Raw genomic sequence first — 20,115 nt, forward strand, 5'->3', positions numbered from 1 at the left:
TTAGGGTTTTGTGAGTATGTGTGTGCGTGCAAGAGCTCAAGCTCTCTTCTCCCCTACACCTTTTCATGGTATCAGAGCTTGGTTCATGCTAAGGGCTGAGCTGCAAGCAAGAGAAGCACATGAAGCGGTACGAGGGTAAGAGTTTCAACTACTCTTTCCTATTTTAGACCCTTGTCGGGAGCTCTACGGGAGACACCGGCAAACTATCTCTGATTGAGGAGCTTTCTTCGCGGCAGTAAAGCTATAGGGCAACTATATTGTCTTATCGGACAACAATTTTTCGGGTCGAAAACACGTTTCGGACGCGTTACGATCTCCGTTCTTCAGAAAGCAGGCGATTTCGAGCACTGCGGGTAAGTCATCGATTCTCTGCAGAACTCTGTTTTTAAGAACTGCAGGAAGACAGATTGGTTGTGCAGACACTGTGTGTGTTGCAAGGAGGTCAACAGTTACCATTGGGTGTATGTATGCACATTGAGGTCACTAGTTGTGACATTTAAGTGTATTACAGTACTATTGTAGAAAATACAGCAGTTTGTGTAGGACAAACCAGAGTGCTGTTTTTGGTAAATTTGTGTGTCTAGCAAGATATCAAATGATGGCATAAACCAGATTGTTGCTGAGAAGCTTGATAAGAATAACTTCCATGCTTGGAGGTTCAGGCTGACAAATTTCCTGATGGGAAAGGGTTACTGGGACTATATAGAAGGTGAGTATCAAGAGACACTGGAGATACCGGAGATCAATCCGACTGCTGCAGATGTGAAAGAGTTAAAGGATTGGAACCAAGGAGCCTGAAAAGTTATGTATTGGTTCTCTATTAGTATATAGGACACCATGATTGGGCACATACAGGACCCCAAGTCCCCCAAGGAGGCGTGGGACACCTTTGGTAAAACTCTATGAAACAAATACCAAGGTACGAAAGATACAGTTGAAGAATGAACGTCATACTGTGGAGAAAAAGAGTATGTTTGTTAATGACTGCATTGAAGATAAAGGGTATTGTGGAATCCCTTGCATCTATTAGTGTTTCAGTAGATGATGATGATAAGGTGGAAGTTTGTCTACATGGTCTCGGGCCACAATACAAGGTGTTCAAGACGTCTATTCAGACTTGGAAAAACATTAACAATTTTACAGATTTGGTGTCTGTTGATTATAGAAGAGAAGCGCCTGGGTGAAGATCAACAGTCTTCACAAACAAAAAAAAAGTTCAGAGCAACAGGCCTTCTACACAAGTTCAGGAAGAGGACGAGGTAGAGGAGGTCGGGACGCGGCCAAGGAGGTGGCCAAACAGGTAATCAGAATTATGGCTAGCACTAGTAACAACAACAGTTCCAGAATTCACAACAACAACACGCAGGTCGAAGAGGCCAATTCAGAGGCAGGGGGAGTCAAAGAGGTCGTGAAAATTGGCAAAGACAGTATAATGATACACGTGGATGCTTTTATTGTGGTAAGCCTGGACATGTGCAAGTATATTGTTATAAGAAGCAGGCTGACATGCAAAATGGAAAATTGCAGCAAAACAACTATCATCCTTGAGCAGAAATAATGAGGATAATAAAAGGTTATTTGTTATGCAGCATGTCGTTAATGCCATGTCTGAAAATGTTGAAGCAGCACATAAAGATGATGTATGGTACGTTGATTCAGGTGCTTCGAACCACATGATAAGTCATGGGGAGTGATTCAAGGAGATGAAAAACCTTGAAAGACCAGGTTTTGTGGAAACAGGGGATGACACTGCTCATCCAATTGGTGTTTCAGTAGATGATGATGATAAGGTGGAAGTCTGTCTACGTGGTCTCGGGCCACAATACAAGGCATTCAAGACGTCTATTCAGACTCGGAAAAATATTCTCAATTTTATAGATTTGGTGTCTATGTTGATTATAGAAGAGAAGAGCTTGGGTGAAGATCAACAGTCTTCACAAAACAAAAATAGTTCAGAGCAGCAGGCCTTCTACACAAGTTCAGAAAGAGGACGAGGTAGAGGAGGCCGTGGACGCGGCCAAGGAGGTGGCCAAACAGGTAATCAGAATTATGGCCAACAGCAGCAACAACAGTCCCAGAATTCACAACAACAACACGCAGGTGGAAGAGGCCAATTCAGAGGCAGGGGGAGTCAAAGAGGTCGTGGAAATTGGCAAATGCAGTATAATGATACACGTGGATGCTTTTATTATGGTAAGCCTGGACATGTGCAGGTAGATTGTTATAAGAAGCAGGCTGACATGCAAAATGGAAAATTACAGCAAAACAACTATCATCCTTGAGCAGAAACAATGAGGATAATAAAAGGTTGTTTGTTATGCAGCATGTCGTTAATGCCATGTCTAAAAATGTTGAAGCAGTACATAAAGATGATGTATGGTACGTTGATTCAGGTGCTTCGAACCACATGATAAGTCATGGTGGGGAGTGGTTCAAGGAGATGAAAAACCTTGAAAGACCAGGTTTTGTGTGGAAACAGGGGATGACACTGCTCATCCAATTGGTGTTTCAGTAGATGATGATGATAAGGTGGAAGTCTGTCTACGTGGTCTCGGATTATAGAAGAAAAGAGCTTGGGTGAAGATCAACAGTCTTCACAAAACAAAAACAGTTCAGAGCAACAAGCCTTCTACATAAGTTCAGGAAGAGGACGAGGTAGAGGAGGCCGTGGACGCGGCCAAGGAGGTGGCCGAACAGGTAATCAGAATTATGGCCAGCAGCAACAACAACAATAGTCCCAGAATTCACAACAGCAACACGCAGGTGGAAGAGGCCAATTCAAAGGCAGGGGGAGTCAAAGAGGTCGTGGAAATTGGCAAAGACAGTATAATGATACACGTGGATGCTTTTATTGTGGTAAGTCTCTGGACATGTGCAGGCAGATTGTTATAAGAAGCAAGCTGGCATGGAAAATGAGAAATTGCAGCAAAACAACTATGCATCCTCGAGCAGCAGAAACAATGAGGATAATGAAAGGTTGTTTGTTATGCAGCATGTCGTTAATGCCATGTCTGAAAATGTTGATTCAAGTGCTTCGAACCACATGACAAGTCATGGGGAGTGGTTCAAGGAGATGAAAATCCTTGAAAGACTAGGTTTTGTGGAAACAAGGGATGGCACTGCTCATCCAATTGGTGTTTCAGTAGATGATGATGATAAGGTGGAAGTCTATCTACGTGGTCTTGGGCCACAATACAAGGCGTTCAAGACGTCTATTGAGACTCGGGAAAACATTCCCAATTTTATAGATTTGGTGTCTATATTGATTATAGAAGAGAAGAGCTTGGGTGAAGATCAACAGTCTTCACAAAACAAAAATAGTTCAAAGTAATAGGCCTTCTACACAAGTTCACAAGGAAGAGGACAAGGTAGAGGAGGCCGTGGACGCGAACAAGGAGGTGGCCGAACAGGTAATCAGAATTATGGCCAGCAATAATAACAACAGTCCCAGAATTCACAACAACAACATGCAAAATTATGGCCAAAGCAACAACAGAATTATGGCCCAGCACAGCAGCAACACCAACAGTCCCATAATTCACAACAACAACACGCAGGTGGAAGAGGCCAATTCAGAGGCAGGGGGAGTCAAAGAGGTCGTGGAAATTGGCAAAGGCAGTATAATGATACACGTGGATGCTTTTACTGTGGTAAGCCTGGACATGTGCAGGTAGATTGTTATAAGAAGCAGGCTGACATGCAAAATGAAAAATTACAGCAAAACAACTATGCATCCTCGAGCAGAAACAATGAGGATAATAAAAGATTGTTTGTTATGCAGCATGTTGTTAATGCCATGTCTGAAAATGTTGAAGCAGCACATAAAGATGATGTATGGTACGTTGATTCAGGTGCTTCTCGAACCACATGACAAGTCATGGAGAGTGGTTCAAGGAGATGAAAAACCTTAAAAGACCAGGTTTTGTAGAAACAGGGATGACACTGCTCATCCAATTGCCTATGTTAGAGATGTGCCATTGTCTATGCAGGATGGCAAAGTGAAGTACTTTGCAGATGTACTTCATGTTTCAAACATAACAAAGAATCTGGTTTCAGTTGGCCAGATGATTGAGCAGGGTTTGCAGGTTCGGTTTAACCTTGATGGTTGTTATGTTGAAGACTTTAAAGACAAGTGCAGGTTGGTTGCAAAAGGCAACAGAGTGGTGTGGGTAGAATGTTTACATTGAATGTAAATATGTCTGAAGTGAGTGCTGCCATGTTTGCAAATGGTTCAGGAATTGTTGTAGACACAGACATTTGGCATAAAAGAATTGGAGATGTGAATGTGCAGAGAATGAAGTCTATGCAGACTAAAGGAATTGTGACAGGGCTGCCAAAGTTTAAAGTTGAAGGTATGCAGAAAATATGTGAAGCATGCCAATTTGGAAAGAAAACAAAGCATGTATTTCCACGTAACAGAAATGTGAGCAAAAATGCACTAGATGTTGTGCATTCAGATGTACGGGGTCCTACGAAGACCATGTCTATGGGACGCTGCAGGTACTACGTGACATTTATTGATGACCACACCATGTCTATGGGACGCTGCAGGTACTACGTGACATTTATTGATGACCACACAAGGAAAGTGTGGATATACTTCATGAAGGAGAAGGGTGAGGTGTTCACTCATTTTCAGAATTTCAGAGTTATGGTTGAAAAGCAAACAGGGAAATATGTAAAGTGCCTAAGGTCAGATGGAGGGGGAGAGTACTTCTCCAATGAGTTCTCTGAATTTTTGAAGAAGAATGGTATGTGGCGATAGTTTACATGCAGATACACCCCGCATCAAAATGGAGTTGTTGAACGAAAAATCAGGCACATTACTGAGATTACACGAGCATTGATGGAAGAGAAGAATATGCCACATAGCTACTGGGTTGAGGCTGTTTCTACAGCAGTTTACATCATGAATAGAACTCCAACTACAGCCATACATGATGTAACTCCAGAGGAGAGGTTTACTGGCAGAAAACCTGATTTGTCTCATCTGAAAGTCTTTGGATGCATTGCATATGTGCATGTGCCAAATGAGCTGAGAACTAAGCTGGATCCAAAAGCTGAAAAATGTGTGTTTATTGGGTATTCCCTTGAGCAAAAGGGATACAGGTGTTATAACCCTGCTACACGTGAGTTGAGGGTAAGTAGGGATGTTGTTTTTGATGAGATGAGCAGTTGGTATGCTGCTGAAAAAGAAGCTGCAAGGGCTGATGTGAGTGGAAATGTGGTTGCACAGAATGCAAGTCAGCAATCACAGTCTTTGAGTGGACCAGGAGAGTCCTCATCTAGTGGTTCAGTTGATAAGACCATGGAGTGGCAGGCTGCGTCATAATACTAGTCCTGCAAATGTGATTAGTACATCACATAAAGGCAAAGAGAAAGTGATTGAGCCCCTTAGTATGCCTTACATTTCTACAAGGCATTCTGATGTTGATGGAGAGTAGTGGCTCAGAGATGAGCCTTGCTGAGGAGTTTGGGATACCACTCCAACCATTCCGTACAGAAATTGGTTACCCTTGATTTAATGTAATTTCTGGTAAAATTATGCTGATAAATTTGTGATAACTATCATTTTGCATTTAACCCTTTTTTAACGCCTGTAAATCTCACTCAAATTCAAGATTATTCACAGCCAAAGTTGCATTTGGGAATGTGCATAAGAATGCTATGCGCATTATGTATTGGGCACATTACATTAGTGTAAAAATGGGATCAGACACTGCCCTTGTCCAGAATAAGGCAAGAGGTAAGACCTCCCGCATAGATTTGGGTTTGCATTGCATAATGATATAAGATAAACATCAAAAGCCCAAAAGAACTATCAACAAAACATTTAAACATGTTGCTCACATGGAGCAAGAAGACCTGATGGACAAGCTCATGGCCCCAACCATGAAAGAAGAAGAACATCTCTTTCCAAGAGGAAGATCCACACCAAGAAGATCTAAAGGAAGCATTGAAGGAAGACATAGACACGAGAAGAGAAGTTGCCACACAAGAAGACTGAAAGAAGAGGAAGACATGGATGCGTGAAGAGAAGCTGCCATCCACGACAAGAAGATTGAAGACAAGAGAAGATGTGAGGCTCCAAAGAGTGAGGAGCCATGTGAAAATCTTTTCTGAGAGAGAGAGAGAGAGAGAGAGAGAGAGAGAGAGAGATCCCACAACCCAATGTAACCTGCCCCAACAAAGTAAAACCACCTTTGAGCCACCGATGATGTAGGCCACGTGGTAGATGTATGTGTGAGCACTTTAGTCAAGGTCGCGGGCAACTATAGTAAGCCTTGGACACATAGAGAGAGAGAGAGAGAGAGAGAGAGAGAGAGAGAGAGAGAGAGAGAGAGAGAGAGAGAGAGAGAGAGAGAGAGAGAGAGAGAGAGTGTCAAGGACTATGAGTTTAGGGACTTGAGGCACTGGTCGCGGGCTATCAAGTAAGAGAGAAACTTGGTACAGGGTCCAGGTGTGCTAAGTTAACTTGAGGGGAGGTGTGCTAGACACTGGTCGCGGACTATTAAGTAAGAGGGAAACTTGGTATAGGATCTAGGTGTTCTAGGAGTATTCACTTGAGGAGAGGTGTTGAAATATACAAGTGAATAGGGTGTGTGCAGGAACAAGCCCTTGGTTAGAGGCTATAAAAGAGAATTTGTAAATGTAAGAGAACCTGTGAAAAGGTGAGAAGAATCTATTGGGAGAGAATAAAGGGTAGCATCAGAAGATTTAGGAAGTGTGGAGATATTCTGGGAAAAATGAAGAGGTGGAGAGAATCAAGCAAAAGAGGTGGAGATATTCCGGGAGAGGTGGAGTGAATCAAGGAGAAATCAGTGGGATTAGATGCTTGGATGTAAACTCTATAAATTGAGGCATTGGCCTAATGAGAATTTGCTGGTTTTTGATTATCCATCCCTACATTTAGCTATTTGTTAATTGCTCGCATCTTAATTATTTACTAATCACTTTGTTAATGATGTTGATTCTAGTATTTAATCCACCATAGCTTATCACATTGCTGTAATTTCAACAAAGATGTCAGAGAATTCTTGGAGCCAAGAGGGTTCTGTCTCCTTACTAGGTTCAATGGCTTTGTTGAGCTTGACTAAGAAAACTTGCTGACCCTTACGTGTTCCCTTGAGAAGATGTTTTGCCTTGACTATCCTAGATTTAGGTTTTCCTGTTATCCCTTGGACGGATATTACTTGGCCATGATCATGTTCAAAAGTGATACTCCCTTGGTTACAATGAATGCTAGCTTTGTTTTGCAATTAACCAATCCATCCCAAGGATTCCATCATAAATTCCTAATGGCAAGACTCTAAAGTGGCCATGAGTTTGCTCATTACCCAGCTCAAAATCAAGGTTTCCTATAGAGTGGTGAGATACTACTTCTTTCCCACTTGCTAACTCTACAGTCATTCTTCTAGCTGTTTTTTGACCCAAGTTTAATTTTTGCAAACACCTAGGAGAAAGAAATGAATGGGTACTACCACAATCAATCAAAAGCTGGAATGGCTTACCGTGATAAGTGGCTAGGGTTTGGATTACACCAAATTGGCTTGAGGTTTGCTCTAGGGTTTTGTAGATTAGGTCATTGCTAAGCTCCATGGCCCATCAATGCCTCTGATTAGCCCCTAGAGTGTGGCCAATTTCTTCCACGCCCCCAAATCAGCCTGTTTTTCTGCTGCTTGGTGATCATATTCATCACCACCTCAATGATGAACATGCATTCTATGCTCACTTGGTCTAACATGATTGCCCCCAAACTCATTGAAGTGGTGAGGTCTACCATGATTAGGTTCCATACCATTAAAATGATGACCCAGCTCATCAAAGTGATGACCACTCATGTGTGAAGGATGATGACCCATCTCATCAAAGTGATGAGCACTCGTGTAAAGGATGATGAACCATCTCATCCAAATGAGAGTCTATCTTTGAAGCGCCCTAGCTTGGAATGGGATTGACTTTGATCCTATGTACACATTACTAATCGCGCTCTTCTTCAGCCATTTCCAAGGTCAGTTCTTCACTTATAATACAGGCAGTCCTAGCAACTGCTCCTCTGTGGCCTCTGCCACGCCCATCGCCTCTTACACCTTGGTGGATAGGGATTCCATGGCCTTGATTTCCTCTACCACCTTGGGGAAATGATGTTGCCATCTTGGGGACAGTTGGCCCTAAAGTGTCCTGGCTCATTGCACTCAAAACACAGAGGGCCTTCTCTGGAAGAAGCAACATACGAGCGGGGGACAAAAGAGTTTCTTTGTCGCCCTCTGTTGTAGTAGGGAAAATTCTGTTGGGGTTTCTTGTAGGGTTGATCTTTAGGATTTGCCTCAGGGTAAGATCTCTTTTGAGGCTTAGGTTTGTTAGTCCTCAATTCTTTCACAAGGGGCTTTGCTCGTATGAGAGCATCCTGTAATGAGCATGGCCTTGTTGAAAATACAAGTGAATAGGGTGTGTGCGGGAACAAGCCCTTGGTTAGAGGCTGTAAAAGAGAAGATGTAAATGTGAAAGAACCGTGAAAAGGTGAGAAGAATCTACTGGGAGAGAATAAAGGGTAGCATGAGAAGATTTAGGAAGTGTGGAGATATTCTGGGAAAAGTGAAGAGGTGGAGAGAATCAGGGAAAAGAGGTGGAGTGAATCATGGAGAAATCAATGGAATTAGATGCTTGATGTAAACTCTATAAATTGAGGCATTGCCCTAATGAGAATTTCCTGGTTTTTGAGTATCCATGCCTACATTAATCTATTTGTTAATTATCCACTAATTATATCTTAATTATTTGCTAATCACTTTGTTAATGATGTTGATTCTAGTGTTTGATTCACCATAGCACATCACAATGCCCTAATTTCAACATGGTATCAGAGCCATGCTAATTTGTGAGCCCATTATCTTGCTAATTATTTTGCTAATTAGGATTAGTAAAAAATTATAAATTTTCCTCTTTTTTCAACTCACCTCTGTATCCCCAGCCAGTGGAGGAGCTCCCTCTCCTTGCACACATAAATTTAGGCCAAACCCTTCTAGCACATGATAGGTATCTCATAGCTCTTCAAGCTCATCCAAACAACGTAGCAAAGCGCCGGATGAAGGAGAAATCGCTATTTTAGTAGGCTCTATTTTTCAGTAGAAGATCTCAGATCTACACTCACTCAAGGTGAATCACTCTAATTCCTCTTAGCCCAAGGTGTTTTCAAGATGCTCTACAAGCTGGTGAAGACAGAATTCAATTTCATCAAGTCTACAGTGAGATCCAAGCTCTTCATCAAATCCGCAGGTGACTTTGGTAAAACAGAGATTAAGCTTTCACTATTTGGTCAAATCTTGTATTTCTTGGCTTAATCCTCTACTAGACTCATTGCTATTGATGGCTTTGAAAGCATTTGAGCTCATTTGAAGTCTAAGGCACCAGATCTGGACTCTCCGCATACTCTGTTTTTTGCACACAAAACAATGGATTAATTTGCTCATCAATGATTAATCAGTGCTAATCACTATATTTTGGTACAATTGAGGGTTCAAATTAACCATTAGGTATCTGATACAGATCCCTATAACTTCAGATTGCAATTCGGAGTTGGTTTGATACTCCAACCATTCCGTACAAATTGGTTACCCTTGATTTAATGTAATTTCTGGAAAAATTATGTTGATAAATTTATGATAATCATCATTTTGCATTTAACCCTTGGTTAATGCCTATAAATCTCACTCAAATTCAAGATTATTCACACCCAGAGTTGCATTTGGGAATGTGCATAAGAATGAATGCTATACGTATTATGTATTGGGTACATTACATCAGTGTAAATATGGGATCAGACACTGCCCTTGTCTAGAATAAGGCAAGAGGTAAGACCTCCCGCTCGCATAGATTTGGGTTTGCATTGCATAATGATACAAGATAAACATCAAAAACCCAAAGGAACTGTCAGCAAATCATTTGAACATGTTGCTCACATGGAGCAAAAAGACCTGACGGACAAGCTCATGGCCCCAGCCATGAAAGAAGAAGAATATCTCTTTCCAAGAGGAAGATCCATACCAAGAAGATCTAAAGGAAGACATGGACACGATAAGAGAAGCTTCCCCAAGAAGACTAAAAGAAGAGACGGACGCGTGGAGAGAAGCTGCCACGACAAGAAGACTGAATATAAGAGAAGATGTGAGGCTCCAAAGAATGAGGAGCCATGTGAAAATCTCTGAGAAGAGAGAGAGAGAGAGAGAGAGAGAGAGAGAGAGAGAGAGAGAGAGAGACCCCACAACCCAATGTAACCTGCCCCAACAAAGTAAAACCACCTCTGAGCCACCGATGATGTAGGCCAAGTGGTAGATGTATGTGTGAGCACTTTAGTCAAGGTCGGGCACTTATAGTAGCCTTGGACACATAGAGAGAGAGAGAGAGTGTCAAGGACTATGGAGTTTAGGGACTTGAGGCATTGGTCGTCGCGGGCTATCAAGTAAGAGGGAAACTTGGTATAGGGTCCAGGTGTGCTAGGATTATTCACTTGAGGGGAGGTGTTGAAAATACAAGTGAATAGGGTGTGTGCGGGAACACTTGTTAGAGACTGTAAAAGAGAAGATGTAAATGTGAAAGAACCTGTGAAAAGGTGAGAAGAATCTACTGGGAGAGAATAAAGGGTAGCATGAGAAGATTTAGGAAGTGTGGACATATTCTGGGAAAAGTGAAGTGGTGGAGAGAATCAAGGAAAAGAGGTGGAGTGAATCATGGAGAAATCAATGGGATTAGATGCTTGATGTAAACTCTATAAATCGAGGCATTGCCCTGATGAGAATTTGCTGGTTTTTGAGTATCCATGCCTACATTAATCTATTTGTTAATTATCCACTAATTACGTCTTAATTATTTGCTAATCACTTTGTTAATGATGTTGATTCTAGTGTTTGATCCACCATAGCTCATCACAATGCCCTAATTTCAATAGGCCTCATTGCTTCAAGGCGGGAAACTAAGGGTTCATTTAACCCTTGGTAGAAACGAGCCACTTGCTGGGAAGTAGTCATAGCTGGGGCATACTTCCGAAGAGTGATAAATTTGGAATAGTAGTCCTCAAGAGTTAAGCTGCACTGCCTAAGACAAAAAAACTCATTCATCTTTATGGATTCATGGGATGGGGGAAGATATCATTCCTTCACGACCTGCTTGATGTCTTCCCACGTTTGAGAATGCTCCGTGACTCCCTTGTCATGGCACCACTGTTTCCACCAGAGTTTAGCATCTCCGATGAGGCAAAATCGTGCAAGCATAGATTGATTTGCTACTCCAGTACCGACGGCAGAGAAATAATCGTCCATCGCTTCAATCCAGACTTCAGCATCCTTCTCAATCTTTGAACCTTCTCTTTTAAAGGACGGAGGTTGCATTTGCTTGAGCAAGAGCTTCTCCTAGATATCAGTGTAAAGCGCATTGGGAAGTATAGGGTGATCATCCTGGCCACCATCATTGTAAAAACAATTTTAAGATTACAAGATTCATACTTGCACAATGCTTATTTTGGAGAGTAAAACATTGAAATCATTTTATTTCCAAATATTTACAAGGATGAGTTTTATTACAAAGATCTGAGACTAATATAATTAGTCTTATTTGCCCATCAAGGGAAATTCCTAAGCTTGACTATGACATAAGGGTAGAGTGGTCCACATAGCATGGGGGTTCCGCTGTAGTTTCTAAGACTCAAAAAACTGATGTGGTAAGGGTGGTAGACTTTGGATTGGGGTAGGTCCCAACACAGCTACTCTAATAGTAGGTAAGACCTACGTCACTTGGTCATACACCCAACGATCTTGAGGTATGCGAATCCCATCTATAGTCACAGAGGTGTCGGCCCTGGGGGTACCGAGACGAACCAAAATAAACGGATCATCTTCAACTTTTCAATCCAACGAATCCGCTTTAGGTTGGTGGTAAGGTTCCCGATTCGATCTGCTTGATGAAGAAATATCTCGGCCCACGACTCCAAAAATCTCTACCCTAGCCTCTTTCAATACGAGAGAAATGAGGGAGGGACATCTTCTCTAGTATCGGCACCATGGTGTCACAGAACTCAAAATTTGAGGAGTGACTAGCAGTCTCGAAGATGCATTGGAAAACTAGAAACTTCGAGTAGGCATTTTCCTCTTCCTACAATCATTCAAACATCAATTCAGCTTATTTTTTTAGTAGGATGTTTTTATCAATTAGCATTATGTTAGGTAAAACATTCATTGTAAAACAGTTCTTAAATGGCAAATCCTAGGAGCTAAGGTCGGCTCTGATACCAATTGTAAGGTTCCCCCCTTCTAAAATAGGGGAAACACTTAAGATAGTCCACTAAATCTTAACTTGGAGAAAATTTACTATTCATCAACACCTTGACCATGTAGAGATTCAAGGATACGATTCATAGGTAAGACCTAGTCCTATCCTGCAGGGGGAGCGTGATCTTCTAAAAATCAAATCACCCATAGGGTAATTGATCATAAATTGGGCAACTACTAGACTTGATTTCTAGAGGCAATGCTTTTTTCCTCCTCCATGCAAGGCACAGCGCTGGCCTAGTCTTCTAGAATAGAGTTGCCCAAGAACCTATTTATCTAGCGTAGGGCTTTCACTTAATCTGTTGGAAAGCTACCCGACTAATCGGGTCCACCACCCGTCCGTAGGAAGGTGCTGTCGGGGCATTCCATCCTCCCACTTTCCACTCTACTCACGCGTCAATTTGTTTTCTAATTAATCCTACCACACTGTTTGACATAAATAAACATGTTCCTTAATAAAGGCCTTTTTCACAAGGTTTGTTAAATAGTCTTTTTCCACAATACAATAATGCCAAAGATAAGATTTATAAAAAAAAGTTTATACATGAATCAATTCCATACAAGCCAAACCGGCTCTCTTATTCTTTTCCTTTATACTGTCGATAATCTAGAATTCGGCCTTCCAGCCTCTACATGCTGGGCAAAACCCTACGGGACCATACACCTCATCGTCGACCACCGCTGGTGCGAGGACTCAAGCCGGCCTGTCGCCCTCTCAGGATCCATTGCTCGATCCTCTCGCCCCTCAGAGGGATGTCTCCACACTAGGGTGGGCTTATTCACCACACTAGCCTGGGCCCTCAGAACTAGATAGCATCATAATCTCTCGCCTCAATCGGCAAACCTTATTCTCCCAATTGTATGAGGGATACCTTGGGCCATTCCCGAGCTTTGCTCTAACGACGCCGCCCGGCTACACAAGCACAGAACGGAGTTAGCGTCCAAGCCAGGAAAAACTTGCACTCTTTAAAGATAACAATTTCAATGCAATTCATTGAATACAGCATCACTTAATTTGTAACTTCATACAATTTTATGTCATTATTTCAAAAGGAAAAGATACACATTTATTAACACTAATATTTTTTTTTAAAAACTTTTCTTTAAAAGATAACCAAGCTAACCTGGCTACCATTTCCTTGAGGAGCTTGTAAAGTTGTAAAGGGAGGGTTGGAGCCGCATCGGGAGTATCTTCTCTAATCTCGTTGTTGCGCGCTCCTCTTGAGGTAATTTTCTGACATTTTTTGGGAAGGGGCCATCTTGGATGTCGTCTTGTAGGGCTCGCTGTTGCGATCAAAACGCTCCAGTCAGATCTCAATTCTGAGATCGTTTGCTCACCGTATGAGCAAAAGATCCACTGTGCATGAACCCTCTCCAAGGCAAAAACCTCTTGCTAAAGTCCACGCAAATGGGGGGGGGGGGGGTGGAATTGTGAGATGTCCTTAATACAAAAATGTTTTGCTGAAGGGAAGAAGGGCTGCTATAAGTCTCTTCACACACGCGGGGGGGGGGGGGGGGGGGGGGAGGAGAAGAGTTAAGGACACTGCCTCCTAGCAAGAGGGGGATAGAGGAAAATTGCCTCCTAGAAAAAGGGGGATGGAGGAAAATTGCCTTATCTAAAAAGTGGCAAATGAGGGGGTATGGAGAGGGAGGGCTGCAAGGGGGGCTGTACTACAGCAGGTACACTACTGCACAAGGATAGACGGCGACACAACAGAGCATAGGCTACGTAGAAATGCGTGTTGCCCATGGAGCACCCCGGGGGTTTATATAACTATGGTGTACGGGTGTGGACGCTGCGTAAAGCAAGGATGAAAGAAAGGTGTACCACCAGCAAAGGCTGTGGATCAGTGGCCTGCATGGCTCAGGGGGAAAGGTACGGTGTCGGGTTAAAAGGAAAAGGAGTGGTACGCATGTACCTTATCTGGTCAGGGGCAGCATGGGTGTCCACGTAGAGGTACGTGTGGACCACACAGTGGGCAGCCATCCTTTGGTTCTTGTGCGGCCATCGTACGGGCACCCTGGTAAGTGTGTATGGTTTAAATTTTGGGACGAGGTCCCCAAATTTGGGGCATCGACCTCGATTTGCGTGTCGAACTGCTCGGGGGGGGGGGGGCAATTTTTTTTTTGTCCGAGATATTCTCCTGGTCGTTGGGGTGCAGACCGTTCATCAATCGGACGCCCGGTCGTGCATTTATTAAGGTTTAAAGGTCGTCGCTTTTTAACTAAAAATTGACTGAAATTTGCATATAAGCTTTGATCCGATGTCCGTTTTGGACGCTGTAAAATCCTATATTAGGGTAAAATTACACGGAAATTTCAAATTTGGGCTCATAATTTGAAGATTCTAAATAGAAATGACTCATTTAATAAAATCATTGATTTTTATACCATAAAAACTCATAAATTTATCTATTACATGGACATTTCTTTATTAGTGAAGATGGGTATGTTACAGCCTAGGATTTTATATTCACGTGATCACAAGATTTTTTTTGTTAATAACACTTGTGAACATGTTATTAACATGTTCACATGTTTTCATGTTCTCAAAATAGCAGGTTACCAGTGACCTGGTAACCTGCCGAAGCCCGCCGGGCTTTTTGTTTTCCCGGCGGGCCCGCCGGGAAATTCCATTTTCCTGGCGGGAAAAAAAGTTAAAAAAATGGTCAAAATATATTCATGTTCACAGTCATTCCTACCATTTTTGGGCCTTCTGGACTCATTTATGATGTCAAAAGTTTAAAATTCTTTGTACAAAAAAAGTTATCTCTAAATTTATCACCTTAAGCTCGATTACCATCAATTAGATCTTATTATACTTCCAATTGAGTCTAATTGACATCAATTAATATCCAATTGAGTTCAATTGGTATCAATTAAGTCTAATTGGTATCAATTAAGTCTAATTGGGTGTCAATTGATTGATTGGGCTCAATTGACATCAATTGACATCCCATTGGACTCAATTGGGCTTAATTGGACTTAATTGGATTCAATCAATTGACACCCAATTGGACACAACTGGGCTTAATTGGACTCAATTGACATCGATTAACACCCAATTGATGTCAATTGAGCTCAATTGACATCAATCCTAGTCAATTGATATCCAATTGATGCCAATTGAGCCGAATTGACACCAATTGCACTCAATTGGTACCCAATTGATGTCAATTGAGTCCTCAATTAACATCAATTAACACCCAATTGACATCAACTAATACCCAATTGAGTCAAATTGATATCAATTAAGTATAATTGGGTGTCAATTAATCAATTCGACTCAATTGATATCAATTGACATCCAATTGGACTCAATTGACATCAATTGGGTGCCAATTGAGTCCAAGTGACACCCAATTGATATCAATTGCATCCAATTGGGCTTAATTGACATCAATTCACACCTAATTGATGTCAATTGAGTCCAATCCGGTTCAATTCACACCCAATTGATGTCAATTGGGCTCAATTGACATCTAATTGATGTTAATTGGACTCAATTGACATCAATTAACACCCAATTGATGTCAATTGAGCTCAATTGACATCAATCGTAGTCAATTGACACCCAATTGATGCCAATTGAGCTTAATTGATATTAATTGCACTCAATTGGCACCCAATTGATATCAATTGAGTCTGATTAGACTCAATTAACATCAATTAATATCCAATTAAGTCTAATTGATATCAATTAATACCTAATTGAGTCAAATTGATATCAATTAAGTCAAATTGGATGTCAATTGATCAATTGGGCTCAATTGGTACCAATTGACATCCAATTGGACTCAATTGACATCAATTGGGTGCCAATTGAGTCCAAGTGACACCCAATTGATATCCATTGCATCCAATTGGGCTCAATTGACATCAATTCATACCTAATTAATGTCAATTGAGTCCAATCACGTTCAATTCACACCCAATTGATGTCAATTGGGCTCAATTGACACCCAATTAACTCAGCCCAATTGATATCAATTGAGTCTAATTCAATTTCAATTGAGTCTAATTACATCTAATTGGACTCAAGTGACATCAATTAATACCCAATTGATGTCAATTAAACTCAATTAACATCAATTAACATCCAATTGATGTCAATTCAGCTCAATTGACATCAATCGTAGTTAATTGACACCCAATTGATGTTAATTGAGCCAAATTGGGCTTAATTGACATCAATTGCACTCAATTGGTACCCAATTAATGTCAATTGAGACTCAATTAATATCAATTAACATCCAATTGAGTTCAATTGACATCAATTAATACCCAATTGAGTCAAATTGATATCAATTAAGTCTAATTGCATGGAATTAGGTTTAACTGACACCCAATTAATATCAATTGAGTGCAATTGAGCCCAATTCAGCTCAGTTGTAATCAATTGACACCCAATTGATGTCAGTTGCATCCAATTTAGCTCAATTGAAACCCAACTGATGTCAATTGAGTCCAATTGATGTTAATTGGCACCCAATTGATGTCAATAAGGTTCAATTGATGTTAATTGACCCCCAATTGATGTCATTTACGTCCAATTGAGCTCAATTGACACCCAAATTATCCAATTGAAGTCAATTAGACTTAATTAACTTCAATTGTGTTAATTAGATATTAATTGATATCAATTAACACCCAATTGCTATCAATTGAGTCTAATTCGGCTTAATTGACACTCAATTTACATCCAATTGGGCGTGAATTGAGCTCAATTGTATCATATTAGGCTCAATTGACATCAATTGACACACAATCGATCACACAATTGAGTGCAATTGAGCCCAATTGATATCAATTATGATCAATTGACACCCGATTGATGTTAATTGCATCCTAGGGCTCAATTGAGCACAATAGGATGCAATTAACACCCAATTGAGTGTCAATTGAGTGCAATTGAGCCCAATTGAGCTCAATTGATATCAATTGACACCCAATTGATGTCAACTGAGCTCAATTGAGCTTAATTGATATCAATTGACACCCAATTGATGTCAACTAAGCTCAATTGAGCTTAATTGACATTAATTATAATAAATTAACACCCAATTGAAGTCAATTGGACTTAATTAATATCAATTAACATCCAATTATTATCAATTGAGTCCAATTCAACTCAATTGATACTTAGTTTACACCCAATTTATGCAAATTGGGTGTAAATTGGGCTCAATTACGTCGAATTAGGCACAATTGACATCAATTGACACCCAATTAATATCAATTGAGTGTAAATCAAGTGTAATTGAGTCCAATTGGGCTCAATTGAGTGCAATGATGTCATGGACAATTGAGTCAATTGATGTAAGTATAGTTAGATTTAATTGGTGTGTCAATTGAACTTAAGACCAGAAAATTATACAAAACTTTTTTTGTGCCAAGAATTTTGAACTTTTGACATCATAAATGAGTCCAGAAGGCCCAAAAATGGTAAGAATGACTGTGAACATGATTTTTTTATTTTTTTATTTTTTTATTTTTTATATTTTATATTTTTTTATATTTTTTTATTATTTTTTTAATTTGTCCTCCGGGAAAATGGGTTTTCTCGGCGGGCCTGCCGGGAAATGTAATTTTCCCGGCGGGATTACTGGCAGAGAAGGTTTTTGCAGGTCATAAAAAATGCCCGTGAATATACATTGTGATCACAAGAATTTTTATGTTAACAACAGGTTTTGTTAACGTGATCACGAAATTGTGAAGACGTTAATGAAATCCCTGGTTACAGCCAACTAGTAGCACTAACAAGGAAAATCATAATCCCTTAATCGTGGAGCTTCTAATGACTAAATTCTAAATTGAGAACTAAGGATGGCCTTTAGCCAACATGTATGTGATATCAAACTTTGAATACAGAGAAGAAGTTGTGTGTACAAACTTGTAATTAGATTATCTCCATAATCCCCTACTTCTTCTTCTCTATCCCACAAAAGCACTCCAACTATAAGAAAATGTAGTAGCATTCAAAGGGACGCCTTTGTATTACTTATATTTCAAGAGCAGTTCCACCATATCCATATTTTATATATATGAATTCCAAAAGTTTCAAACTAAAGCATGTTAAAATGCTTCTTGTGCATTCATAGCCATCAATGCATTGCCAAAAATAAGATCTTTCCAAAAACACATGATGGCGCTTATATATGTCTCCCACCATTCTACAATGGGATTTCAAGCTCTAAACAAGCGTGAGAGTGTTCAAGGAGACCCTAATTTTCATTTTTTTCAAAGGACTTCAGTGATTCCTCACCACAACTATGTGCCACATAGCCTATGATGGGAAGGAGTTGCAAAAGGATCTAGCAAGGAAATTGCTAAATAGAGAAAATCTTATTGGCTTATTACCAAAACTCATATTAAAAGAGGTAAGGATGACATTCTTAGATGCTGGGAAGATGAATATCTTATGATCCTAGAATAGGAGTAGCAGGTGGACATTTTACAACAGACATCACTACCAGGAACATAATCTAATCAAGATATTGGTGGGTGGTCAATGCCTTTCAAAGATTGTACATTATTTGTCAAGGGTTGTGATGAGTACCAATGTTATGCCAAACCACAAAAGAAAGTTATAAGTCCATTGAATCATATCAAAATTGACCAGCCTTTTAAGAAATGGGGCTTAGATTTCATCGGGCCAATAATTCCTGCTACATGTTACACACAGGTAGGCTTCATCATAGTTGCCACACTGATTATGTTACCAAATGGGCTGAGGCAAGAGCTTCAAGGAAAGTGGATGCTATAGCAAATGATTAAATTTAGTTATAAAAACATCATTACATGCTTTGGATTCCCATTTGAGTTAGTGAGCGATGAAGGTAAACATTTCATCAATGATGTCATCAAACATCTCACTACATTCATGATTGCATACCACAAATCTACACCGTATTATCCACAAGTCAATGGCCAAGCAAAGAGCACCAACAAAGTCCTTATTTCAATCTTAACTAAGACTATGGAGGCTCAATGCACTGATTGGGAGCTTACCACCACAACTTTATAGGCCTCTCGCTCTTTGTACAAGGTTGTAATTAGACATATGCCCTTTAAGATGGTGTATGGGACTGGAGGCAGTAATGCCTAGGGAGTTCATGATTCCCAGCTTGAGAGTAGATATGTGACTTTGAGAAGCTTGATGGTAATGAACTAGCTTAATGATTGTTGGTTTTGGAATAACTGGATGAGGAAAGACAACTTGCTATGCAAAATATGCTAAATGGGAAAGACTGTAGAAAATGGTGGTTTGACCAAAACCTTAAAGACAAAGAGATCAAGGTAGGAGATCTTGTACTTTTGTATGGGGTTTGTAATGAGAAGAAAAAGCTAAAGTAAATGGGAAAAGGACCATTTTAAGTATGTGAAGTCATGCCACAAGTTACTATACACATTGAGACTCTTGAAGACGAAGTTGAAACCGTTGGTTTACCTTAATGGTAGTAAATTTAGGAAATACTATGGTGCTCTCATCAAAGATACCTTACATGATTCTCATGACAAACTAGCTACCAAGGAAGGTGTTGTATTGAAAAAGATTCAAACACAAAAGGAGGCACGAGGAGAGAGAGAAATCAAATTTATCAATGTCAAACCTATTGCACAAGCATATATTGGAGAGGTAGTAGATGACAAGGAGAATCATATTCCACCTCTCATTAGGACACCGTGTAAGAGGCGTGGACATATTGCCCTGCGTGCCACTTATGCTGTCATTTCTCAGGTGGGTCCGAAAAATATAACTCCTTGAAATGATTAGCGAGCCTTGCCTTGCTCG

Source organism: Cibotium barometz, chromosome 48 (assembly GCF_041138505.1).
Source record: "Cibotium barometz isolate CiBa-2024 chromosome 48, ASM4113850v1, whole genome shotgun sequence".
In the NCBI taxonomy this organism is placed as follows: Eukaryota; Viridiplantae; Streptophyta; class Polypodiopsida; order Cyatheales; family Cibotiaceae; genus Cibotium; species Cibotium barometz.